Source organism: Melozone crissalis, unplaced genomic scaffold (genome assembly GCF_028551555.1).
Source record: "Melozone crissalis strain CALT ecotype California unplaced genomic scaffold, PUWL_Pcris_2 ptg000006l_1, whole genome shotgun sequence".
Taxonomy (NCBI): Eukaryota; Metazoa; Chordata; class Aves; order Passeriformes; family Passerellidae; genus Melozone; species Melozone crissalis.
Genome location: NW_026535784.1, coordinates 40,843,578 through 40,870,511, shown reverse-complemented (window position 1 = coordinate 40,870,511; position 26,934 = coordinate 40,843,578). Strand labels below are relative to the sequence as shown.

Here is a 26,934-nt window from a genome sequence, read left to right as displayed (position 1 = left end):
ATGAGTCTCAAATATAATCCAGCTGATGTGTAATAGGCATTACAGGCTTGGAATGAAGTCAGATGAATGGAAACATAATTTAACTTTCCAAGTTTCTTTTATTTTTAAAGTATTATAAATGTCTGATTATAACAGATCCTGTACAGAGTGGCTTACTTTCAGCTGTTAGGCAGATCCACATCTCTAAAGAGGGTTTCCTGAGAGTCATTGAGAGCTGGGCAATGTTCCCTGTTCTTCCTGAGAAAGCTACAGGGTTTTTAGCTGCTGTGTGATCAACTTTACTTAGAGAATGACATCTGTAACCTCCTACAATTCTAACAGTGGTCTTGTGTCAGTATAGCACATAATCCCATGCTCAAATTCAAGCCATTCAGTTCTCCTGTTGAAGTCAATAAAATTAATGAAGAGAAAAGGAATTGTTCACATGTTCAGTACTAAAATACAAGGTATTTTTAAATTGTGAAGGACAAAAATGTTAAAATCATCTAGTCAGGTTGTTTGCACAATTCAGCTTGCAGATCATTAATCTGTGTTTTGTGTGGTTCTTCAGGATCTGTGTGGGATCATAGAAAACGTATTTTTAAAGAATATCCAATGCTGAATTGAAGGCTTCAAGTGACAGTCAGCGATTGTGTATTGGCTGGCTAAATGGTTTACCTTCACTCAGAAAAAATACACTTCTGAGTTCTAACCTGAATTTTTACAGTTTCAGCTGCTGAATCTTGTATTTTATCTGGGTCCAATAGTCCTTATCCTCTTCTGCTCAAATAGACATGCAATAACATCAGTGTATTCCTCTCTAACCTTCCTTTTGAAGAAAGTGAGCTGAATTGTGAAACCTTGAATAATTGTTGTACTTCTTTTGTTAGCCTGTTCCAATTTTGTTCCGTTTCAAACGTGTTTGGCAACTCTTTTAAATTGAGAGCAATGTGCCTTGTCTGGAGGGAGAACTTTCTGATGAGCAGCAATGCCTGATGCTCAGAAGCGTGAGCAGCTTGGTTCAGATAAGGACATAGAACTGCAGGCTGGTAAACAAACCTCGTTCCAAATTCCTCATGCTAATTCAAATATGTGCTATCCGTCTAGACTCTGCACGAGAACAGCTCCCTGATGTTGCAGCAGAGATGCAGGAGAAGATATGGAAACGGGGAACAAAAATAGGTGCGAATGACAGCAGTTGTGCCCACAAATCTTGTGCTTCTTCCTAACAAGGAGAGTTGGTCCTTTTGTGCAGGGCTTGAGTCCTTTTGATGCCCATGTTCAGCATCAGCGTGAGACCACATCACGTCTCGCAAGGCTGGGTGCTCTGCTGGCAGAGAGCTGAAACAGAAGAAGAGCTCTTCTAAGCACTAGCTGGAAACTCACTGAAAAGGCACATCCTAATCTGTGAGCATTCCCTTACAGCCAAAATCTGTGTCAACAACATAGCTTCATACTGGTGATACAGAATCAGTCAAACCACTTGTCTTTGGTCTAAGACTGATCTAGGACAAACTGCAGCATTATCGAGCTTCTGGCGCCCAGTCTCCCATACGCAGAAGCTCTGCCCACCTGTTTTATCTTTAACGTTTGTCCCCTGGAGTTCAGGCCAACCATCCACATCAGATTTGCTCTAGGAACTTGCTGAACTGACTCAAGTTTCTCGCCGGGAATAACAAATACATTATCGCGAGCGTCTTGGAAGGATCGAGTTAATGGCCAGAACCGAAGGCTTGCCCAGCTTCCCGCTGGGTATCCATTCCCGCTGCTGCCGCTCCCTCTGAAGGAATCCCGGTGTTCCCGGTGTTCCCGGTGCTCTCGGTGCTCCCGGTGTTCCCGGGGCTGGGAGGCAGCGCTGCCGTCCCCGCGGCCGCCAGCAGGCGGCGCTGCTCACTGCGCGCTGTGGCGGCCCCGGGCCGGCCGAGCCTTCCCGGCCTGCGCTCCCGCCGGGATCAGCCGGGATGTGTGGGACCCGCAGCCGTGACCTCCCTCTGCCCTAAAAGCAAACTTGGAGAGCTACGTTCTTGTCAAATGGAATCAGAGGGAGCCGCCGGTGTTGTCAGGATCCCCCTGATCCCTGGGGACAATCAGGGAAGGTGTCCATGCTGATTCCTTGGACATGACCAATCAAGGTAATCTCTTCTCGCTGGTGGCCGGCGGTAGGACTCGAGGGAATGGCCTGAAGTTGTGTCAGGGGCAGTTCATGCTGGGTATCAGGACAAGGTTCTTCTCCCAGAGGTGTTTGGGCACTGGAACAGCTCCCCAGGGCAGGGGCCGCAGCCCGGCCTGACAGCGCCCGAGCAGTTCCAGGCGATGCTCTCAGGCACAGGCGGTGACTCTCGGCCGTGTGCTGTGCAGGGCCAGGAGCTGAATTCCGTGATCCTTGTGGGTCCCCTCCAGCTCACCTTGTTCTGTAACCCAGACCCAGTGAGGGACATGCAAGAGCTGCAAGGAAGCCTCGCAGTCCTGGAAGTGCCAAAGCTCAAACAAAACTCCCGTACACTCCTGTATAATCCATTCCTATTTAAAGAACTAAAACCTAACGAAATAAAATAAAACTTCATAGATTATTGGGAATTTGATTTGATGTTAGGAAAAGGCTCTTCATCCAGAGGTTGGTTAGGCACTGGAATAGGCTTCCCAGGGCAGTGGTCCCAGCAGCAGGGCTGACAGAGCTCAGAAGTGTTTGGACAATGCTCTCAGGCACGGGGTGTGCCTCTTGGGGTGTCCCGTGCTGGACCAGGAGCTGGACTCCATGACCCTTGTAGTTCTCTTCCAGCACAGGTTATTCTATGATTCTATGAGTGAAGAATGAGGAAATTAGGGATTATATCCGCATAAGATTGAGGTGTTGCTTTCTTTGAGCGATGTAAAATTGTAAATTTAGTGTTCAAATAAGTGTTTATAGGGGAAAAAAAATAAGTGTAGCAACCATGAATTACTTTTAGCATATTCACTTGGAAGTTATGTGTGTACATGTGGCTCTGCTGCCTCAAGTGTGGCAACACAGACATAGGATTTTAATTTGTGATATAGAGTTCAGCTTTGGACTTTTACATTTCCTTTACTTTTTGGTTGAAAAATTATTTGTATACAGTGTACAAAAAAATCATAGCATTGTTTCAGCAAAATCTTTGCTCTTGCAATCTTTTTATTGATAAAATGTAATTTGTGATGACTTGTATGTCTAATCAAGAAAGAGTGACTTGGCCATGGAGATGGTTAGCTTACTATTTATTTTATAAAAATGCATTACTATATGGTTTTCTTTGGGATGTAGCAGAAACCTATTTCTATTGAGAAGAAATACATTTTACATTTGAATTATAGTAACCCGTGGGCACTCTTTTTTCTTGAAGGTTTTAATCCATTATTTTAACTCTTGTTTAATTTCCCTGTATTTTGGGAGACATCTTCCATGCAAAGTTAGATACAAAATTGTACAGCTTCTTTGCAAATAAGCCTCAGGCCTCGAAAAAGCCCCAAACCAAGAAAAAACCAAAAACCCCAAAACAAAATCAAAAAATTCAACAAAAAAAAGAAAACCCACCCCAAACAATAACCAGTGTCTTTTTGGCTAATGTTCCTGGAATATATTTTGGTAATGTTACTGGAAGTAACACAGATTAAAAAAATTGGGGTATAGTCTCATTGTTGGAGCATGAAACCAACAAAGAAGGGATTCTCTTCTTCCTTATTCTCCCTGTAGGCTAATAGTATGAAATGTGCAAAGTCCCAGCTCAGGCTAGGTGCCTCTGCAACAACTCTCATCAGCTGGGGTGAAAAAGTAAAATTACAAAGCAGTGGCTGCAGCCACATGGGAGCATTATCAAGCGGGAATTTCGCACAGGTGCTCTCTCTCTCCCTGTCCTTCAGAACAGGTGTCCACAGGGCCAAGTTTTCAAGGTCAGCTTGAAATTCCTATTCATTGATTTAGAGGTCTGGCTGAAGGGCATATTGAATATTTGTCTTTTGAGGGCAAAATGGACACAGTTTCAAAAGCCATAAATACTTTTCAAGTTACAAATCAGCTGTAATTAGCCAGAGACTCTTATGCAAGGAGCATCCTTAGATTTCCTTTGAGATTTTAATATTAACAAACACAATATTTTCTTTAAGATGCTTAATCCATTTAGTGAAATTTAATTGGAAAAAAAGGGAGACCAAACTATTCTGATACATTTCATGTCACTGTTTGTGATGGATTAAAACTGGGAATTATTGGCTATCTGTGACTTGTGCTCTCTCAGCTCTCTCAAGCTCTCTCTCTCATTTATTTGCATTACTGGTCTCAGTAAACAAGATGGTGCATTTCTTTCGAATGTGTACTTTAAACTAGTTGCAGCTCCTCCTCGGAAGAGGAATATTTGTAACTGACCTTTTTTGTTTGCTTACTTCTTTTACTGATTTGTGAGGCTTTGATTGAAGACTTCCATCTCTTGCTTTTTGCTTTAGCAATGGTAATTCACATTTGTATGTGATTAATTCAGCGGTCACTCCACAGGAGGGTATTAAGTAAAATACTTAGTGTCTTTTCCAGAGACCAGGTTCTCTGCATGGAAAAGCAACACGAGAATAAGAATTAGAATGAATTTTGGTCCTGGTGGAGATTTGTAAAAGATGCCTTCTGCAGGCAGTCTGGCCACTGGGAAGGGCTCTTATGCAAGGCTGGAGGCAGCTACAAGGGTCAGTCCCTGATCCGTGCTTGCTGATGACTACCTTCGTCATCCTGAGCTGCGGCTGCTGAGCAAAGTTTATGTTTTTATTCTCTTTGGTAGCTACTGCACAGAGCTTTGAAGTATCACAGCTTGAAACACCACAGAGCTTTTCTCTGCCAGCCCAGATTACGTATGGGAAGGGGATCAAATAAAACCGATTTAGATACTGCAGTTAGCAATGCTGACATCATCAGTAGTGCCCTTTCAATTCCTCCATCAGCTTTGACTCTCTTTTGCTTTACTATTTGGAAATGGCATTAAATGCTGATAAGGCAGTGTATATTTCAGGTTTCCAAAGTCCTTTGAGTCACTCTTGGACAATCAAACCTTTTTTTGGGATACAGGTACCTGACATTACCTGCTCACGATATGGTGCCTGATCACATCCAGGAAGCTATTTCAGTACTGCTGCATTCCTGCTCTGGTTGGACAAAATGCAGTTCATCTTTTGTTTCCTGCCCATAATGGGATTGTTAAGTGAGTTTTTAGAGCTTTAGGAGACTCTGTGCATCTGAACAGAATCTTAATTGTTGGTGTGTTCTCCTTCAAAGCGAAGGGTGTCATGGCTTTAAGATTCTGAATCTAAATCTCATGGAAGTTGAGGTAATAGAGGTTCAGTGATTTGGGTCCTCTTTCAGGTTCTCACCTCTAGTTTGTTCTTAATCAAAGTTGGATTTCTTGCCCAGGAGAGAAGTGGCTGATGATTACAGAAAGTTTACAGAAAAAGACTGAGGAAGAAGACAAATATCATTCATGACTCTTTATCCATAGTTAGGTGCAGATGTCTGATAGTGCACGTTGTTTGCTAAATCCATTCCATTTCCTAATCTTGTGCCACCATGCACACGTTTGCAGTGGAGTTAGTGTGCAGCAATGCTGAGACTATCTGCTCAAAAACCATTTGCCACCCTGCATCTCACAGATGCCTCTGCCTTCACTTGAAACATATTTTGAGCTGCACGACCCCTGGATTTTTTTAAGATCTGAGATGAAAATGGATGAAAACACATTAGCATGAAACAAATTCTCTAGCTCTTTTGTCAATTTTTTTATCAAGTGTCAGCTATCAATTTAAGAAATTATGGAGCTTGAATGTAAAATTATGTCTTTGGATTATTTCTGCCTAATTTTCTGAAAGAGTAGCACTATTTCTTGGAAGTTAACAGAAGGATAAATGATCATTATATTTCTTAGATCATACCACATCTGATTGGCTGCTCTAAGCACATCACTGGAAGACTGTAGGAGAATAAGTTTAGTCCTGGTTCATTCACATTGTATCTTCTATTCAGTTTAGGACTTCAAGGTTTTGTTTAGCTTTCTCCTCCTCAGCCATACTTTTGATTGTGAAGAATATTTTTCTTTGCATCTATAAAACTGACTTTGGTTGATGATTTCTCTAAGGACTGTTACACTACCTCCAGTGGCAGTGTCTTAGTAGTAAGACAACTTCAATTAAAATATGCTATTTAAACCCCTTTGTTAAGATAATAAGACAAATTGATTTAAAAATATCTATCCCAAGGATTATTTTAATTAAGATAACAAACAGCATGAAAAAGGAGGATTTTTTAACTAAGTGCACGTTTTATCTGCAACTAGTTTTGAGTACTTTGGGAATATGTTGCTTCAGAAATCACCTCATTCTTTTGGTGGAGTGACTGTGCTTTTTAGGTATGCCTGAAAAGACCAAAAGCCATTCTGGATGTGGAGAGCAGGAGTGCAGAGATCATCACACCCATCAGCACCAGGTTCTTCTTGTTTTATGTTACAGCTATGTAATGTTTAAATAAAAATAAATTAAGTGTTAAGTAGAAAGTCTTCCTGCCCTAGTGTGAATAACAACATACTCCTGGCATGACAATATAGCATTGTTAGCTCTGTGCTGGAGATGATCTCATAGTTGGTTTAATCAAAAATCTAATCTATGCTGTTGAGAGGGCCATAGCTTGGGAAATTCAATCTTTTATCGTTTTGCCAAGAACTTTCCTTGGTGTCCTTTGGGTCACATTGGAAGGCTCATTTTGTTGTGCTAGGATTTTCTGAGAGAGAAATCACACAGAGTTTTTGTTGTGGGGCCTCAGAAGGCTTTTCTCACACAGGCTGGGATGCATTAGGGAAATGAGTAAACTAGGGTCATATCATACATGCCTAGTCTATCCACCGCTGTCTGTGTGTTTTGATAGATGAGATGAAAATTGTATTTATTTGCATTGAATACTATTAGTTTTCTTTAAAGAGTTAAAAAATCCTCATTAGTTTTTTTTTTTTTTTAATAATGATAAACCACTTAGGAATCCACAAAGTCAAAAGCTTGCTCGTAAAATTTTCTAGTTCCTTAACTCGAGTGCTTCTAAGTTGCAAATGCTGTTGTTTTTAGAACAACTGCTGTTAATGAGCTGGCTTTTCCAATCAGTTTTGAATGGAATATTAAAAGATAAACTGAAATGATAAACTGATAATATGAAAGATAAACTGTAGTTACATCAGTTTTAATTTTCTGTTCCCTGAGTTTTTTAAGAGGCAGATTATATTCTGTTGGGAAAAGGCTGTTACTGCAGTCTAGAAGAAACCCCTTTTAGATGAGAAGGGAAAGATGCCTGAGGTGTTTGATGTGGGAGCCTCTGTGATACTGTGTTACCTGGAAATAAGGATGGAAAGTCACTGAGATGCAGCTGTTACTACCAAAGAAACTAGAGAGGCAGGAAAGGAAGAATCCTGACCACTGCCAGATGCAGTCTTGGGTGTCATAGAAAACCCCCTCATTTGTATCCAAATCCTGTTTGCATTGTGTTCAATAGCAAAATTCCAGCATAACAACAGATTTGGAAGGGACCTTATCAGAGCCTTATTTCATAGCCTGTGATGATGAATCATCTTCCTTAAACCAGTTTTCATGCATTTCTGTATGACCTCAAACCTTCTCATATAACTACGAAACAGCAAAGAGATATTTATTGTGCAAAGGCTAATGTAAGGCAACTGTAAAAGTAATCTGCCTGAAATGTTTTATTTTGCTGGGCTGTGCAGTTCAGTTTGGTGTTTCAGGAGTCACACAGCAATCCTGCAGATTCTTGGCTTCCCTGAGGAGTGTGATGGCAAAGCCTTGCACTGCTCTGCTCTCATCGCAGTGGCTGGGCCTGTGTCCAATACTTGATAAGCAAGTTATCCCACAGAGTGATACAAAACTCCTTTTGATTTAATGCAAGAGGACATTTTTTCTGTCAGTCAGTAGAAGTTAAAGGTCCACAGGTTCTGGATCCAAGCAGACACTTAGGGGTTCTTTTATCTCTGAGCATGCAGCCTGGGCAAGTCACAGACTCTCACAACCCCATTGACATCCCCAGGATTCAGCACTGGTGCATATCTCCAAGGTTTATTCGTGCTTTCAAGAGGTGTAAATTAAAACCAGCCATTCAAACAAGATATTCTCAATTCCACTTTCATGAGCCACACCTTGTCTTTATCCCCTGTGAGTGTTTTTTCCTATGTGTTACCTGTATCTCCTGATAGCGATAAACTGTAATTCACTTTGAGAGATTTGGGAGTATAATTTCTTCTCTTGGGCATACTATTTCCCCTGAATGCCATGCTAGGAATGTATTAATATCTCTTTTATATGCCAGAGGAATGTGGAATATGCATCCTGGCAGTGTGTTTGGGGCCCAAGGGAGGGCAAGTGAGGAGAGAGGCTGGGCTGATGGAAACGCTGTTCCCTGCGGGAGGTAGGAGTGGTGGAATTTGCTGTGCCACGCTTGCATACTGAGCCTCTTCTCTGTTTTGCCAGTGGCATCCCCACACAACGTTATATCAGCTGTTCCCAGCCCTTCACCGACACCACCCTCTTTTGTGTGACCTTGGGTCACCCCTGGGCTAAATACAAGGAACTGGGTGATGCAGTTTCTTTCTGAGCTTACAGGACACAATAACAAGTGTGAAAACAAGGAGGAAAGAAGGACAACAGAGATCTGGTTCATGCCTCTTTCTTTCTTTAATTTTAGCTGTCATTTATGCATTCACGTTTGTGTTGCTTGAAGCCCCATGGGTTGTTACAAGTTGTCACTAATTAAGACCATGATATATTTTCCTGGCAATTTTCTTTAAGCTCCTTGCTTTGTGTGTTTGACTGAGGGTAGACTTTATCAGCTGTATGCTCTTTCATGTACTTTCTATTTCTGCTAAATAAAAAAGCACCTTTTCCACTCTTTAGTCACAACCCTGGATGGATGTTGTTTTTGTTTTTTTTTTTTTTAACAGGAGTATTTCTCAACATTATCAGCATTGTTATGAAAACTAGTTGTTGTCTTCATTGTTCTTGTAGCCCTTTTCCACTCATAGCATTTATTTATTCACTTAATAAAGTTATAAATCAAGTCATTAGTAAAAATACTGGAAATACCAAACTGAGGACAGGGTCCTTGGCTGCATCTATACACACACACACACACACACACACACACATCATGTTTGTGCATATTTCTAGTGAGTGAGCCACCAACAAGAGCTCCTTGAATGCAGTGCTTCCCTCTAGTCTGTCTCCCCTGGTGGCTTATGAAAATGTCAAGGAAGACAGTATTAAAAGACTTGCTCTGCTAAAACAGTATGGCATCTACTGCATCTCCACTAGGCATGTATCCTGTTACAGGAGAGAAGATTGGTTTATGTGACATGGATCCATGTCTGATAAATCTATATCTGTAAAATACTAACATTTACATTTAGTAGGATTGCACCCTTCCTTTTTCGAGCTTAAGCCTTCTGCTTCAGACTTCTGTCTCATAGCAGTTCTTTTGGGTCTCAGTGCTAGCTTTTCATTCCTGTTCAAGTATTGTGCTGAGGTAATATACTACCTTTCATGTTTCTGGGTTGTGGTGTTTGTTTGTTTGTTAATTTGTTTTGGTAGGAATTGAATTTATCATGTTAAATTTAAAGCTATACTTGTGATACTTAAACTTGCTGGAGAGTATCCCTGTGATTTTTTGAGTGCTTTTATCAGTAATAATCAGTAGTAATTCAGAGGCTGAATCCTGTGATAACAAAGGCATAATCCCTCTGGGGTCCTTGGGAATTTTCTCTTCAGAAATGACCATGCAATTACTGTCAGGATTTCTGTCTTCAGACAGTAGCTGAATAGGCTTTTGGACAGAGTACTATTCTGGTTGCCAATCCCAAGTTTCTCTCCCCACCCAAGTCAGAGAACTGTGTGCAATTACTGCTCCATAAAGGGCTTAGCCAGCTGTGGGATGCTGAACACTCAAAAATCCCATTAATTTGAGAGGGAATTGTTGATCTTGCCCTTTCTCTGGATGAGGCTGTATATGTTTCTAACTAGATTGCTCCAGAGACCTGGCAGTGAGTCTGGAGGGCATTTTCCTAGGCTGTTACTCAAATATCTGCTTGCAAATATGCAAAATATTCCCAAAGGACAAAATGTTGTTGGTAACATGACACACCCTCCCACCACCCCAGAGAATAATGTCTATTAAATCCTTTTTAATTAGTTGTGGTATTATAGATCCTGAGCAGTGCATATTCACAAAACAGTTGTGAAGCCACTGTCCTGTCCCATTTCTCCCTAAGAGGCCTTTGATGCTCTTGGTCCTATTCCGTGGCTCACCAGTGCTATTCAAGTCATTATTTAGGCTTTTCAAAACCTGCCCTCAGGCCCTCAGCTTCTTTGAACATGCCTCAGCTTTTCCAGCCTCTGAGTCCTTTCTTCATACTCTGTACCATGGAAGACTGTTGTGAAACACATTTTCTGCATTCTTACCCCTTCGAGGGCTTCCATATTGAAATGTTCTCCAGACCACTGTATTTGAGGATAAAGCTCCAAAGTTCTGGAAGCTCTGATTTTATAGACTTGAGGGGAAAACCAAATAGGACCTTGAAGGGGATCATCTGTAGAGTTTTTTGAACAGCAGGCTTTTGGAATGGTTTTGTAAAAAATAAGGTTTTCAGTTCAATATTTGTTTTAAGTGAAGAGTAGTCCTCTTGAAACAATTGCAATAACTCAGTCACAAATAGTCAGTTTCCATTGTCGTCTTATTTTGGGCTGTTAGAAAAATACATTGAAGATATTTTTTCTGGAAAACTGACATTCTGAGCAGCTTCTGCTTACTTGATCAGCTCTAGTATTGAGGTGTTGGGAAGAGTCAGAAGAGGAGAGTGGCATTTTAGAGAAGAAAGAAGTTGGATAGCTGAAACTTTAAAAAAATTTAGTGAGAAAGGAGTTGAGGCAATGGATGGTTAGAAGGAAGAGCTTGCAATTTGACTTGTGTCAGCCACAGAAGGTTGAAATGTGAGGGGGCTGTCTTCAGCTGGAATGCTTGTGAGAAAGACAAGGATTTAGCTTAATTTGAACAAAGAATTGGGGACTGAGTTAGCTCTTCAGTAGTAAAATTAAAGTACATTTCATGTTTATACATAGTGTTTATTTTCTTCTTGACATTTCCCTCCCTTCACAAAAGAAAATTAAATACCCTGGATGAAAGCAGAATTTACCTTAAAATTTGATTTGATGGATTTTTCTGAATGAAAAGCATGTAGGTTGCTGCTCCCTTCCTCTATATATGTAGCAATACAGGATGCATGAGTATAAATGTCAGGCAGCTGGGAGCTGTTTGTTTTTGGAGAACTGGAAGCTCTTTGAAAACTGCAGGAGTAGATATGTTTCTGAAGTTTTATTTCATTGTTTAGCTTTCTGTCATCCAGAAGTGCAGTGTTTACTTAAACGTTATACAAGCTCAGTGTTGTAAATTAACAAGTACTGTTGTAAATTAGGAGTCTTGGCTTTAAACTGCTGGACTCAATGTTATAATTGAAAACATCTCTACAAACACTCAGCTGTTGAGTCCAACTTTATAGAAATACCTTGATTTCAGAATATGGCATTCACAAGCAGGTCTGAAATGTTACGCTGAACTAAACCTGAGGTGTACATTTGAATTTTTTATCAAATGACATCTGCCATTCAAATCTGAGAAACCCATGCAATCTAGGGTTTGATTCTCTCTTCCTGTGGCAGAACTCCTGTATGGCTCCTGTGTATGTTGTTGATAAACACAGCCCCTAGCATTAGATTTTAATTTATATGGTTGAAAGACTGTCTTTTCTTTCTGAAGGAAAGTTTGTCACATTGACATTCATGTTTCGTGTCAATTTCTTCATCAAGCTGCATGTAAACACAGTCAGATTGAGAGATGGAAGCTCAGAGCAAGACAGAGGAAAATGTTGGAGGTAAGGTAGCTCTAACCCTAAATAAGAGTTAACCAGTCCCAGAGAGGTGTTTTTTGCAGTAGAAATGTGATGGAATAAAAGGAGTACAAACAAGTCAGGACATTAACACTGTTTCAAAGAGGACAACTCAGGAAGAATCAAATAGGTAAGAAAAGACAAAGCAAAGCTGGGAATGTTTTAAGTAGAAAAAACTTCAGTGTGCACTCTTCATACTGTGATCTCTGTTCTGACTTCCCTTTAAAAAAGAATGTATATATTTTATCCATATATGATGGAACTATTTATTTAAGAGGGTAGCAGAGTGTGAACAATGGGAGTGGAAATGATTGAGCAGTGACAGGATAAACATTTACCATACAGAGATCTTACTTCCAAATAGACTGTGTGCTTTCTGTTAAAGGAAAAAAAAAGAGAGATTTCACACAATCACAGAATTGTTACAAAGGGATCTCTGGGTATCATCTGGTCTAACCCCTGCCAAGGCACCTAGAGCAGGTGACACAGGAACATGACCAGGTGAGTTTTGAATGTCTCCAGAGAGAGATTCAACCTCCCTGGGCAGCCTGTTCCAGTGCTCTGCCATCCTGAATGTAAAGGAGCTTGTCCTCACATTGAGGTGAAACTCCTTGCATTTTAGTTTATGGCCATTATCTTTATCCTTTCACTGTGAACCACTGAAAAGAATGTGGCACTAGGGCACCATCCTCTTGGCTTCTGCCTTTGATGAGGCAGATTGATGAGATCTCCTTTCAGTCTTCTCTTCTCCAGATCCCAAGTCTGGGTCCCAAAAAAGTCCCAGCTCCCACAGTCTCTCCTCATAAGAGAGATGCTTCAGACCCCAGATCCCTTTGTGGCTCTCTGCTGGATGCACTCCAGGATCTCCCTGCCTCTCTTGTACCCAGGAGCCCAGAGCTGGGCACAGCAGTCCAGATGTGCCTCGCCAGGGCTGGGTAAAAGGGAAGGATCACTTCCCCTGACCTGCTGGCCACACTTTTCCTGATGCACCCCAGGATACCTTCAGCCCTGTTGGCCACAAGGGCACTGCTGGCTCATTTCAAGTGACAGATGTAAGTGAGAGGTTTCTTTAAATGATGCTGCTTCAGTGATGGTTTTCCTTGTCTCAGGTATTAAACATGAGGCATTACATGAAACCTAGGTTGTTTCAGAGAGTAAAAACCAGTCTTACTTGTTTCCCTCCCCATGATGGTAGTGTGTGGTACTTTCAGGTTACTGAGTTTTGTGGAGTGATTGTAGGAAGGGAACATGTCATGTGTTGCTTTGTTTGGTTAAAATGATGGCTCAGGCATTTTACCTCCAATTCCTCAAGGGATGAGCTCCCACAGCTGCGTACATCCCTACATAAGCTCTGGGCAAAATTGCTGGTATTGCAAGTGTTGCAATTTCTCAAATCATGAGACAAATACTCACTTTTGGTTGCTTTTCTGATATTTGAAATTACTGAGGCAGCTGCTGCCCTGTTTTTCTGTTTGTGTGTTAAAACCCCTCCAGTTTACCTACATGCAGGCTGGACCATGCCATGTGGTGTCCCTGCTGGTATTGTTCCTTGCTGTGAGAATTGATGGTTTGTTCTCCAGCTGTCTCCTGCTTCCCTCACTACAAGAGCTCTCAGCTTCCATCCTATACCTTGGAGCAGGATGTGGCTGAGGCCAAAACCACCAAGGGTGATTTTGCAGCTTGGAATTTCCCCGTGGCTGTTGTGTCCATCTTCTAAGTATAGCAGCAGAAAAACATTCAATGCAGCAATTGCTTTTGTAAAGAGCTGATTTTAAATGCTGAACATTGCTGCTGTGAACTCAGCTTTGTGTCATTGCAATGATGTACCATGATTTGGTGGAGCACCAGGCCCGTCAGAGCTCACAAAGCATTTGGACAAGAAATGTCAACATTTTTAGAAACATGTCGTGACTTTTGGGGCTGTGCTGTGCAGTGTTGGATTCTATGATTGTGAGTCCATCTCTGATTCTATGATAACTGCTCACTTTGTTGGCTTTTGCTGAGAGGTTTTTAGGGGGTTTGTGTCTCATGTATCTTCAGGAGACTAAAACACTCTGTGTGAGCTGCCATACATAATTTTTCGGTTTTTCATGGCAAATAAAATGCTTGCTAGACCTTAAGTGCCTCTGTTAGGATGAAGTTACATGGGAAGTTACGAGGCATTATTGACATGACTTCCTCATATGAATGAATGCATTGGTAACTTTATTCCAATAACAAATAAAGTCAAGACCTCTCAAGTGTTAGCCATAAACATAAAACCAGACTCTTTTATATGAGGTTGCAGAGGTGTCAGAATTAAATTTTTGCAATTCAAAAGGGAAAACATTTTAAACCATATTAGAAGAAACCTACACCATTTTTTCAAGCCTGTTTAAATATGCTTCTTACTAAAAGAGGTTATATAATTCTTGGCCTCATTAGAAGTCTAGTTAAGCAATTTTAATTTAGCAGCCAAGTGAAAAAAACGAATTAGTGGGCTTTTTGTTGGCAAACTGTTGCACTCAGGTATGGTCAGTTCTGGCACACCAGTCTAACACACCTTAAGAAATGCATTTAAGCCTTTTTTTTGTTGTTGTTCTTTTTTTTTTTTTTTTGTCTGTACATCCAGCTATAGGTGGCAGCTGACATAGCAAAGCATGTACTCAGGTGGAGTCAAAATTGCTGCCAGGGTGAGGAACCATCATCTCTCAAAGCTAGAGCTACGAATTTTCATCTTGAATTTTTCCTTAGCAGTGATAAACATCTTCACTGCACTCCCAGCTCTGCTTTCAGTGGTATTCATGGGATTTGGTTTATCAATGGTAAGAAGCATTAGTGTGGCTGAGCGCCTGTGATCACAGCCAGCCTTCCCTGTACCACCCATTCCTTGGCCTTCTGGCTCCAGCAGTTTCTTCTGCTCCCATGCTGGCCCCCAGTGCTGCTGATGCTGCTGTCATGTGGCAGAGCAAGTGACATTATTATTGGCCAGCCCTGGACTAAAATAGTCCTTTTTCTGCTTTCATTTGTGTAAGATTAATTTTGTAAACATTTTTGTTCATGAAAAATTGTTTTCTTTTCCTGGTTTTTCTCATGCTCCTATGGAAAACTGAACCAGCTCAGCTGAAAGATGGCATGGGAAGAAGGGAGAATGAGGAAGGAGTTGCCTTAACTGGCCCTGATGCTAAAAATCAAAAATCTGGGACTGGAGCTTCAGTGTATAGGTCTATAGCATGGTGGCTTAGCTGGCAAAGCCAATTTCCTTGTTCCTGCTGTGCCCCACCAGCATTCTGAGACTCACCCTATCTCACGTGCCACCTGAGCTATTTTCCTGGAGTTAGTCATTACTAACCTTGCTACTGTGCTTGTGGACTTCAATACAGAGCATACATGAAATTGGTCTGCATTCCTTTGAGTCTTTATGTGTGAATTCTTTGTCTTAAATGAGAATTTTCTAAATACTGGTATTGAAGGGGAGAAGTACTAGAGCTCTCTGGATGTTACGTGTCTGGTGATCATCCTTCTAGCTTTGATTGTTTCACATGTCAGTGATTTTATGTAAGAAACTACAAAACAAATGCATGCTTTGTGTGCACTGAGGAGAGCAGCAGACTGGGCCTCAGCCATTGCTGCATGGAGCCCTCTGGGAACTCATTTACCCTGCAATGCAAATTTGCACTCTTTTGCCTGCAGCCTGTGCCTTGCTTGTAATTCAGGACTAAATATTGACCTTCTTAATTTCCTCTCTTTGTCACACTTTGTTTATGGCTCAGAAGCAGCACATGGAGGGTGGAGAAGCATGCATTTTTTCCTGCTTGTATTAGCCATTGGGTGTAGATCAAGAAATATGTGATCAGCCGTTATTGAACATGATCAATTGCAGTCAACTAAGTTCACATCACTTCCACTAACATTTTTCCATTTAAACTCTTAATTCTCCCTCTTGTGACCTCAAAATGGGAATTTATCACAATCTGCTAGCATTTGGACATATCTGATGTTACAGACAGAGATTTGTGGGTGTCCAGGGGCTAGAGGATCTCAAGCCAGACCGGCAGATTGCAGATCTGTTAATGTAAACTTTGGGGACTGTTTTTACAAAAAGAAACACTAATTTCAATGAGAGCTGACTCTACTTTCAGGGTTACAGGCTGAAATGTGTGCCTGGACTGAGCTGTGTAACAAGCAGAGCATGTGGAAACTCCCATTGAATAAGCCAGAGCAAAGGACCCAGGGAGACCTCTGCTGCAGTGCCTTGATTGTTTTTTAAGAACCTGAATCATATTATCCCTGGTGATTTGTTAAATTTGCATTCAAATTTGAGTTCAAAGCTGAAACTGTGGCCAGCCTAAAGTCACCTGGAGTTTTGCCTTTGACTTCAAAGGGCCACACTTTTTATCCAGTTCTACAGTTCTGAGTATTTGAAGGAACTCTTTTACAGCTCCTCTGCACAGACAGGTCTGTTTGATGTACAGCTCTCCACCATGGCAGCAAAATCTTTTCTCTATGAGGTTTCTGTCCTCCTCTCACTTATCCCTTCTCCTGAAGTTATAAATCTCTGTTTAGGGCAGCGAAATCCTTCTCTGCAACAGCTGGTACTGATTTCAAGGATGCTTCAGGTAAAGAAAGAACGTCAGCAGAGCAATATAATTCCTGTTGGCAGGCATCTTCCCCTAGATATTAAAAAAAGAGAAATGGATCTTTTCTCTCTGTCATGCTTGTTTGTTAGAAGAAAAAGCATGCAAGAAATATCACCTGCATCCCCAAAGCAGTGACCAAAGACACTTGCCATCATCCTCCATCCTGTCCCTCTGAGAAATGTAGGACAGGTAGGAGAACTGCAGAAAATGGTGCTGTGAAGGGATGCAGGACTTCCCTAGGGAGTCATAGGGTAAGTCCCTTTTCATGTGGGTTTTAAAAGTCACCTAAAGTAACTTGGAACAACGCTGTCCCATTGCAGTTCTCATGGCGCTGAAATACTGAACTATGCAAATAGGCAGGATACTTAATAATTTTCCTTCTTCCTTCCTCCCCTCCCCAGAACTGTTACGGAGGCCCTGGCTGTTCTCTTAGCTCAAATAATGTTTGACAGTTCAGAAACAAGACAAAAGACAACCTTCTTTTTTTTTTTTTTTTTCCTTTGTTTTTTTTTTAATCCAGATAATTTAATACAATAAAGAAGCAAAGACATCAAAGCAAGGAAACCGTATACATTGTACAAAGCGTTGGGAATCTGTTCTCTTTTCAAAATTTTGACATGTGCTACGTACTGCGGTTACAGCTATTAAGAAAATACAGACATCTTTCCATGCAGTCCTCTTGCCATTTAAAACAATAATGTGAAATCTGTTTTGATGCTGCACAGAGACACACACAGAGCTTTATTGCTGGCTTTAGTGAAGGTGGGTACAATAGGTTGGCCTTGTACTTCATTAGAGCAAGAGCGTGGCAGTTCATGAGAGGAATGAGAGACATGCATGAGATTTATGACCCAGTGCAAGTTCTGTGTATGCAGACTGCTTTCTTGTTCCGTCTTCAGAGCCCTGCTTAACTTCTTTTGAAGCACGTTTCATTATCCTTTATTGCCTGGGAGGGTGTTTTCAGAGATTTTCCTGCCCTACACCATAGGACTTAGGCAGGAATACTGTTGGGATGTAACTAGGAAATGTACAGGATCTTCTCTTGTGATCTCTCCTATCTAGAGGGCACTATGTAAGCCTGTGCCAGCGTCATCTCTAATCAGCTCAACAGTTCCTGAAACACTTGGTGGAGGCGAGAAATGTTCTAACGTTCCTCACAATTTTTCAGAAAATATCTCTTTTATGGACCAGGTGATGTCTACAAGACCCCCAAGCTTCTCTTTACCTTCGAGCAGTTAAATTATACACACAGTTGAACACAGGGAGTAACATAATTTAGTCCTCTTGGGAGGAGAGGATGAGCTGTAATTCATGTCTTCTTCTGGGATTCCAAATACAACTGCCTGGCTGGTTCATTTTAGAAGTTGAAACTGAGTTATCTCAGTTACCACATTGATTATGCTTGATAGGCTCAGGTTGTTTTAATTATCATCCCCATAAGTGTTTTACAACTGTGGGGAGATGGTTCTAGAAGATAACAAAATATTGAAATAATGAGAAGGGCTGGGATACAAGGTTTCAGATGGGGAGGGATGAATGGTAGTTGTTGGGCTGTATTATTTAGCAGTTTATAAATTAATTATTTTGCAATATTATGTTGCCTGTCTGCAGGTTTGGGTGAAATTTTAAGTGTGAAAATAACATTTTCACAGAAATTTAATAGGCAGCCAGTATCAAATTCCAAAATCCTGCTTCTTGCTTAGGTAAGGAAGGTGAGACAATATAATTGATATTAAAAATAAAAATGTATTTGTGAAAATTACGTGTGAAACCACCAGGTCAGGGCTCTCTTGAGCAGATTTCCAGGTCCCTGGGTTACCTCAGGATCATGAACTTTGTAGTTTAGTAAGGATATATGGTAGATGGGAAAATTTAATAGACCATTTTTAATACAGGGGAGAAGCTTTTCTTTCCTATCAGGTGTAAGAGTAGTTGTACTTTCCCTGAATTCATTCTGATCTCTGCTTCTGGGTGAAGGCTTTGGAAATAAACACTCATCTCTTCTGAAGACTTCTAATGTGAAGAGTAAAACTTTGTGGGTTTTTATCCCTTTGGTTATGAACCATGGTGGGCTACAAAAAGAAAGTAGACCATATTTGGTAAGGACCAGACTTTGTCGCTAGCAAATTTTATTCCTATAAATAATGTGTCTTATTGCTATAAAGTATTGGCTCAAGAGACAGGCTAGACATTGACTAAAGAGACAGGCATCCATCAACAACAAAACTGTGAACCAGACCAAGGGAATATAAGCAAAGGAATGGGGTTGTTTTCATCTTGAATCTTTAGATGGATTCCTGAGATTATTTAGTGCTCTTTGAGTTGCTTAAGTTCCCATTGAACTTGGATTTGTCTTGATCTAGTCCATTCCAGACATTGTTACTTAATCTTTTACATATCCCAAGATGTCACTTGGATTACTAACCAGACTTTTTTATGCTGTCAGCCATAATTTCCCTTGGAATAAGTGTCTTGCTGCATCCAGATAAACATCTTCATATGAAGAACATTTATTGTTGCCCAATATGGAGAAATTCCAGCTCCTACTCCAGTTGGGATGACAAGATTTTCAGACAGCAGTAGTAACTTCTAAGTAAACTCTTACAGAGAGGATATAGACTCATATTAAAATAATATTTATAATCTGCAGATATTCCCTATGGAGAGGGGATTTTAGGACTGATGCATCTCTTTGGGTTGGTGAGCCCATAATGTCAGGCTGAAATACATTCAAGCCACCTGCTAAGTGCACAGCTGAACCTAACACAGCTGAAGGAGGACTTGGGGTAAATGTATGGGTCACAAGTTAACAGCTGGAAAATATGCCAAAGTCTAGCAATTGGAAAGGCCATTTGCTATGCTGCTTTTTGGTATGAAGCTGGTAAAATGGCAAAGGAGGGAGTGACAGTTACTTGTGTTGTGTAACAGGATACAACGGTTCTTCATTTGTCACATGAAAAATCAAATTAACATTTCAAAAAGGCATTTTATACTTTTCAGATGAGACTGGGATTCCAAATGTCATACATAATCTGTAAATCAGAAGTTTATATCATTTTTATGATATATTATGTAATTTTTGAGCATGTCTAGATTAATTTGAAATTTCCCTCTATCTTTTTATTTGTTGCTGCTTTTGGTATAACTATACTGCATTTTTTCTTAATTATGGAGAATGATGATCATAAAACAGGAATCCCATGTTCCATGCATCTCTAATTTGTATCATGGGAACAGGATACTTTATTATTACCATTGGCAGTTGCAACAGCAATTCTTATTCTCTTTATATGAATCAGGCTTTATTAGCATCAGGCCAAATATTATGGATTATGACAGAGTAAGACTCTTTAAGCATGTGGGTAATTGCAGGGTCACAAATAAGCAAAAAAGAAACTGCAGGAAACTTTGGCTTACCCTGTGTTTTAATCGAATCCTGTGAAGCTTCCAGCACATGTTAAACTTTGCTCATAGGAGTGGTGCAGCTGATGGCTAAAAGCTGAATTATCTATGTAGAACAAGAGCATGGTTTTAAGGGGGAGCTGCCAGTCTGTGGCATAGGAGGCACGTGTGACCTGTGAAATATCCCCACATATCTGAGAGCCCCCTGAAGAAGTGACGGAGTGTCCTCTGGTCAAGGGTTAGCCTGGGACAAACCTGCTTGCTGCAAGCACCATTTCCTCAGCACCAGCAGGGCTCCATTTCCAAATGGCTGCTGCCCAAAAGGGGACAGATGAGCCCTCCTAGAAGGACATGGTACAGAAGATCCTTTCCCAGGTCCTCATGCTGGAAGAGATTCAGAGATATGCCTCCATCCACTTCACTCAGTGGTGTGTGAGGAGGGAGAGATCCTTTCCAAAACAGGGGAGAGCATGGCCAAGCCATGATGGTACTGTGTATATTAGTACATTTCTTGCAGCTTCTGGGCATTTTATTTATTAGGTTAGAAATCTTTTTTTTTCCCCAAAGAATTCTGAAAACACTTAGGAAAATGTTCTTGATACACTGAGCCTTTGATACTTAGCTGAAACAACAGGGCTTTAGTAGTTTCCAAGTCTAGCTTTGCTTTAAATGCTGCTCACTGGACTAAGTATTTCTATTCCCTAATTCAGAACATTTCCTTTCCTGGACTCAAAAAAGGAAGTCTCAGAAGGTGAAGAAGACTTAAGCATAAAACACGAGACGGCATAAAACATAAGCATAAAACATATTTCCTCACCTTTGTGAGGAAAACAGCACATAGTAGTGTAAAGAAGCATCTCTTAAACGAGGTGACCACTCTCCACCTACCGAGGTGCAGTTGTTGTGTAGCTCACTAGAGGGCATGTGGCCGTGCTTTATAATCCTGAAGATAAAGAAATTCTTATTAAATGGGGTGGAACAGGGGGAGAAAAAATGTATGAACCAGATATTGCTTCATTGAAAGTAGAAAATGTTAAGAATTGCACTCATTTCAATTGCTCATTCGAGTCCATTGTTTGGAAAAGAAGTTTAGATTAGTCTTACAGTATGCATATAATGGCTTTTCTTTACCAGGGAACGGAAGCAGAGGTATGTGCTGCAATTTACTCTGAATTCATTTTATCCTATTCTTTTTCCTGGTGTTTCTCTGGGAGAAAAAAATGTAGATGCCATAATGATCCCTCCTTATGGAAGCTGCCAGAATAAGCAACTCAGATATTTGCCATAAATATTTCAGAATATCTAGCGTTTCTATTTGTAACCACCTAATCTTGTACACATGTTAAAGGAAATCAATTTTTAAAAACAATTATTTTAGATTTAAGTTTTCTTTAGGCAATAGAAACTAGAGGACCTGGTTATTTTTAATATGCCCCTACCTTGGAGCTTTAAAATATAGAGGCATTTGGGTCAGTTGTTTTCATTTGCTGTATAAACAACCCCTAAATCTCCTGAATTTCCTATATATTTCCAGTTGTTTTCAGTTTTGGGGGTAAAAAAGTCATAATCCAAATAAGTCTAGCAAAACCAGTTCCCCCCTCATTTTTCTGTTGTGTCTCCAAGAGTGCAAAGCTCTTTGTCCTTTACCAGTGTGGTGAGTTTACATTTGCTGAAGTAAGAGGACACAGCTAGAGCACCTGTCAGTTAAGTATGGACACAGAATGAAATATGGCTGAGGACATTTCTTTGGGACTCCTGGGCCAAATTCTGGACTACTTCACTTAGCTTTTGTTTTAGCTGAAACTCTTACTAGTACAAACAGAACTTCATTGAGCAGTGGCCTGTGTTTTGCCAAAACATTGTTCCTCATCATCTCCTAGCTCTATGACCTGGATCTAGAAAGGAGCAAACAAAGTAAAAAAAAGTATAGGAATTCTATAAGACTAGGCAGTGAAGACCATTGCAGAAGGACTCTAATTTGGTTTGCTGAGGGTTTTTTTTGCATCTCCTGTCCATTTCTAAAGAAGCAAGTGCTGAAATGTTTGTGTGGTCCATGAGTGGCCACTGGAGCCTGTCAGTTGCCCTCTGATATGCAGTTCAGTTGAAACACAGCTGCTAATTTTTTCTCCTTGACCCATGTCACTATCATGGCACTTCTGTCTGTTTTTTTCTGTACTCTGGGTACCAGGGTCTGGTTAGTATCCAGCCCCACCTAAGCTTTTAAAACTCTTTAATTTGCCTTCCACCCCTGATGTGTGCACTGTTATTTTTCTGAGCTCACTCCTCTGCTCAGCCACTGCATCACCCCAGATCTGCCTTTGCACATGGCTTTTGTCTCCTGCACTGTTAGTGTAGCCTTTGTGAAGGGATAGCTCTGAATTTCATGGGGGAAAACCTTAGTGCATCTGAACAGAGAATGTGAAAAGCAGGAGAGAAAAAGCTAAAATTTAGAATACCACACCCTCCTTTATGATTTCTCAAAGTTCTCTGTTTCAGCAGTGCCTACAGAAAGCTCCTGAAAGATGCCATGGCTGAGTCAGAGGAGAGTAGCTCACACTGTGGCATTAATTGTAGCATAAAAAGATGTAAAGCACAAACATATGAAAACCAAATATCAGTGGCTGTATACTGCTCTCATAGCCTTCATTTTGAATGGCCTCCTGCTTGGGCCACAACCTGTGGTGAGCCCTGGACTCAGGCCGGTGCATTTGAAGCAGCGAGGGTGAGGGTTGCGTTGGTGCTGCTAGCAGCCGAGGTGGGGCAGCTGCTGGGGCAAACCTCAAAGCCTCTTGGCCAGCAGGGCAGGTCCCCCTGCTTTCTGCTGCTGCCAGCCTGCACACAAATAGCTCTTGTTGGTTAATGACACATTACCTTGTGCTCTCCTTGTTGTATCTGCCACCTGGAGAAGGGATGTGAAGCTGGCGGGTGCACTGGCAACAGCAATGTCACATAAAAATCTGCTCTGGGAGATGGGACAGTAGTGGCACAGCCTCTGCAGAGCATATTTGTCATGTAACAAAATTCCCTGGTTATATTCTCCATCTCCTCTGCATTAAGACAGAAAACAGCTGGGGTTAAGCTGAGTCACTTCAAAATTGTACTTAAAATCAGCTAGTTACACTAATGAAGGGCTGGTACCGACCCTCTCCCGACATAACTTTACATTCTGACTCTGAGAACACAATAAACCTGATGCTGTTCAGCCATAATTAAGAAAAAAAGAGTAAACAAAAGCAGTCTCTCTGATGAAGAAAATTAATTTGATGTATCAAAGTAGCAACAAAACTTTTTTTCCCCCCTATATTGTTTCCCTTACTAAAGAACCCATTCTGCATCTGCCATGAAGATTTGGATGGTGGGTTGAGATCACACTGAAAGTCAGGGTGGCCTACATCAGAAAAGTTGCATTTCACAGAACATTTGCTATTGATATGTTGGGAAAGTGTCAGACTTGTGGGAGGACTGGAGAGTATTTGCATGATACATTAATAAGAAACAGTTTAGTATACTAGATTACTAAAGCATGGTTAATTTTGAAGCCAAAGCCCACACATTCTTAACTTTGTTTCCCAGCTGAAGAGCCAGTGTGCTCTCATGCATTGTACAGAAACCAGAGTGTTGTTCTTTGAAAGCAAACCCAGTGTTTAGAAAATGCAAAACTGAGCTAACAGCTCAGCATATAGGCATCACACAGGATGTTATTTTAAGCTGTAATGGAGAAATGTCAGTACAGTCAGTATTTGTATTTGCAGCACGTGCATTTTGAAAAAGCAGGTTACATACGTTCTTGCTTTACAAGTCTTATGAAACCGAGATAGTTTCATTTGTCTTGCGAAGTTCAGTATCTGACAGGCTGATGGGAGGGAGGTCTGCTCACCAGCTCATAGAGGCTTTAATGTGCCAGTTTGATGGGGAGCTGCTTTTTGAGACCACGTTCCTCCTCCCAGGAGCATTTCGAAACAAAATTTTCTGAACTTCAGAATTTAACTGACTTAACCAGGTTTGCTGTACCACATCTCCAGCTACTGTACTTGTCTTCTGGAAGCAATATTCATCTTTTCCACCTTGAGAAAAGCACTGGGCCTATGGGAATGAATGTTTTCTAAAGCTATTGAAAATGTAGTCCTATTTGCTATGATCATATAAAGAATTAGAACTAGACTACATTAAGTTTCTTCTCATTTTAATAAATGCAATCAAAAAATAATACAACCTTTGAGTCAAAACTCAGGTGGCATTGTTGCTGGAGAATGAAAAAGCTATCAAAAGGTGCTGTGATTAGCTGGTCGCCTGTAAATTCAGTGTTTAGGAGCTGAGAGGTAATAATGTTAAAGTCAGAGAGCCACTGCGTGTGAGTAAGTTTTAATCATCTTAATTGATTTTATTGGGTTTTTTTGAGAGGTATTTTTCTCTCTTTGATAATGAATGCAGTCTAAGAGTGGCTTTCATTGAAGCAGCAGAATTCTACCACCCGGATGCTTTGTGCTGAGCTTGTGCCTTACAGTTAATGTCACTGTTGCTCTTGAGTTGTAAATGGTGTCCCCTCAAAAAGTGCCTTAGTTCTTCCTCCTTTGGTTTGTTAGATTTTTTACATTCCTGTCTGAAAAGTACCTAACTCTGGGAATAACCATCTGGACTGCTTTGATGGTTTGTTGCTGACCATGTGTGTGGTTGTGTGTGGTAGCAAATGAAAAAAACCAGTGTCTTAGCCACTGATTAATAAATAGTACCATACAATTTGGAAGGCTGGTTTTTTCCACAGAGAAGCTCCCGGCTCCTGCCGCAGACATACTGAGTTGGTGATCATCTGTAAACTGGTAGGAGCAGAGATAGCAAAAAACTCACTAATATAACCATGTGAATGGTAAAAAAACCACTAATAAAACAGGTATATCAGTTAACCCAAATTATTTTTTCTTTGATTATGCACAGAATCCCTGTGAAGAACCTTCTCTTGTTCAGTTTTAGGTAAAGTGATTTTATCATAGTAGTGTTCTTTTGATGTATGGAGGCATGGATATAAAAGATTTTTTCAGTAAACATATACAGTATTTAAATATTTATGTCAGAATTGATGCTTTGCTTTAATAAGAACTATAAGTAGAAGTTAGCACTTTATTTTTTTTTTTATTCTTCATTCCCCTTGTTTCAATGTTGTGGGCTACTTACTGTTGTTTTGTGAAAAATTCCTAACCAAGAAAGACTAAGATTTAGCATATCTCAGTACCATGTTGTTTTTCATTTGGTATGTAAAATTGGGAAGACTGCATAGCCTGGACATAGAGTATGGGGTATAAGTGGGATATTCTTTCTCACTAGCAATCAGAGCCAAGTCTACGCAGATACACAGAAGTAAAAAATTGGAGCTTTGGAAAATATAAGGTAAATGTCCAAAGTTGATCAGCCTGGTGAAGAAAACCAGAGTCAATGTATTCAGCTGCAGATTTGAAACCTTGGGGACACCACCTGCAGAGCTGTGTCCATCTCTGGGGTCCCCACCACAGGAAGGACATTGACCTGTTGGAGCAAGTCCAAAGGAGGGGCCACCAAGTTGATTGGGAGGGATGGAGCACCTCTTGTGTGAGGAAAGGGTGAGGGAATTGGGATTGCTGAGCTCAAACCAGTCTGTGATTCTGTGATTCTATTTAAACTCTTCTCACCTCCCATAAGTCCTACCTAGATTATTATCTGGTTCACTTTTTATGTTAAATCTCTTAATATTTACTCTGTTTCTTAGATTTTTCTCTCTTCCTAATAATTTGAATTCATTCCACTGTTTTAATAATTAATTTTCTCTCTACTGATACTTCATGCAAAATTGAGATGGCCAGTAGCATCTTTTGTTACAGTCAATCTTTTCATGGGGATTCCAAAGCTATTATTATTGAACTGGGCAATATGAATGATTTTAGTACCTTTTGTGTCAGGACACAAGTTTATATTTTAGACTATGAACTAATGCTTCAAACCTCTAGGGAAGAATAAAGGATCAAGTCTGGGCTGAAAGAATCAGAAACTTGAAATGAGAATCATTTGAAAACCTCACATTTCCATGTTTCCATTAATTTGTTATGTTATGCTCTGAAAAAAGGAAAGTCAAATTCAAAGACCAAAGTCCACATAGCTTTCTACACACAAACTAGCATTTCATCTAGATTATACATGTAAATAAAGTTGCAGCTTGCTCCTAAGACATAAAAAGCAAAGGTCAGATGATGGAAATAAAGGGAAAAACATGTAAGTCTGTTTGTTCTGCATTTCTTGGCAGCTAATATAGTCAGTATTCTGGTACTTGTTATGTAGAAAAATAGAGCTGCCTATTGTGGATAACAGCAAATAAGGCAAAGGACCGGTTTTGTTCCTCTTGTAACTCCATCAGTGTCAGTGCACTTGAACCAGGAATTCATTTAGCAGGGGTCTCTGAGTCACCAGCTGAGGTTCAAGTGCTAACTTCTTCTAAGACCCAGAGAAGTTAAGCTGAGTAAGGCTGGCAAAAAGGTTCAATTAACCCTTTCATCTGGAAAACTCTGGGACAGAGGAGGGTCTGGAGCACAGTGATAGACGGAGCCAAGCCTTGGGAAGGAAGCTGAGGCTGAGGTTTACATAGTCATTGTCTTCGAATTACCAAAGGCTGTGAATGAGACTGGTTTACCAAGCCAGATGGGAGTAAATTTAGATGCTCCCAGGATTATTTGGGCTTTGAGCAGTGAAGCAAGCTCCCTTCTCACTAGCAAACTGGGCTGCACACCAAAGAGGAGAGCCTCCCTTTTCTTCTCCTCACCTTTATTTGTCATTTTCCTGCACCAAGAATAAAATGGGGAAATAGCTACAGCCAGAGAGCTGAGTATAAATATCCACTGGCAAGAGGAAAACTGCAGCACCTTGTTGTGACTGTAACCATCGAGCTTCACAGTTGCTCTCCCTCGCCTGTGCATTAAGCCAGGAATGAAGCCTGCACAGTTCAC

General features: G+C 40.7%; 1 protein-coding gene across 1 annotated transcript in view; it reads left to right on the top strand.

The window, feature by feature from the left end:
• The first annotated feature begins 1,905 nt into the window (after positions 1-1,905).
• Positions 1,906-26,934, top strand: part of DKK2 (dickkopf WNT signaling pathway inhibitor 2) — a 74,351-nt gene continuing 49,322 nt past the window's right edge. Inside the window, exon 1 of the mRNA XM_054293284.1 lies at positions 1,906-2,111. The gene's annotated coding sequence lies outside the window, so the exon portion shown is untranslated. The remainder of the gene's footprint in view (positions 2,112-26,934) is intronic.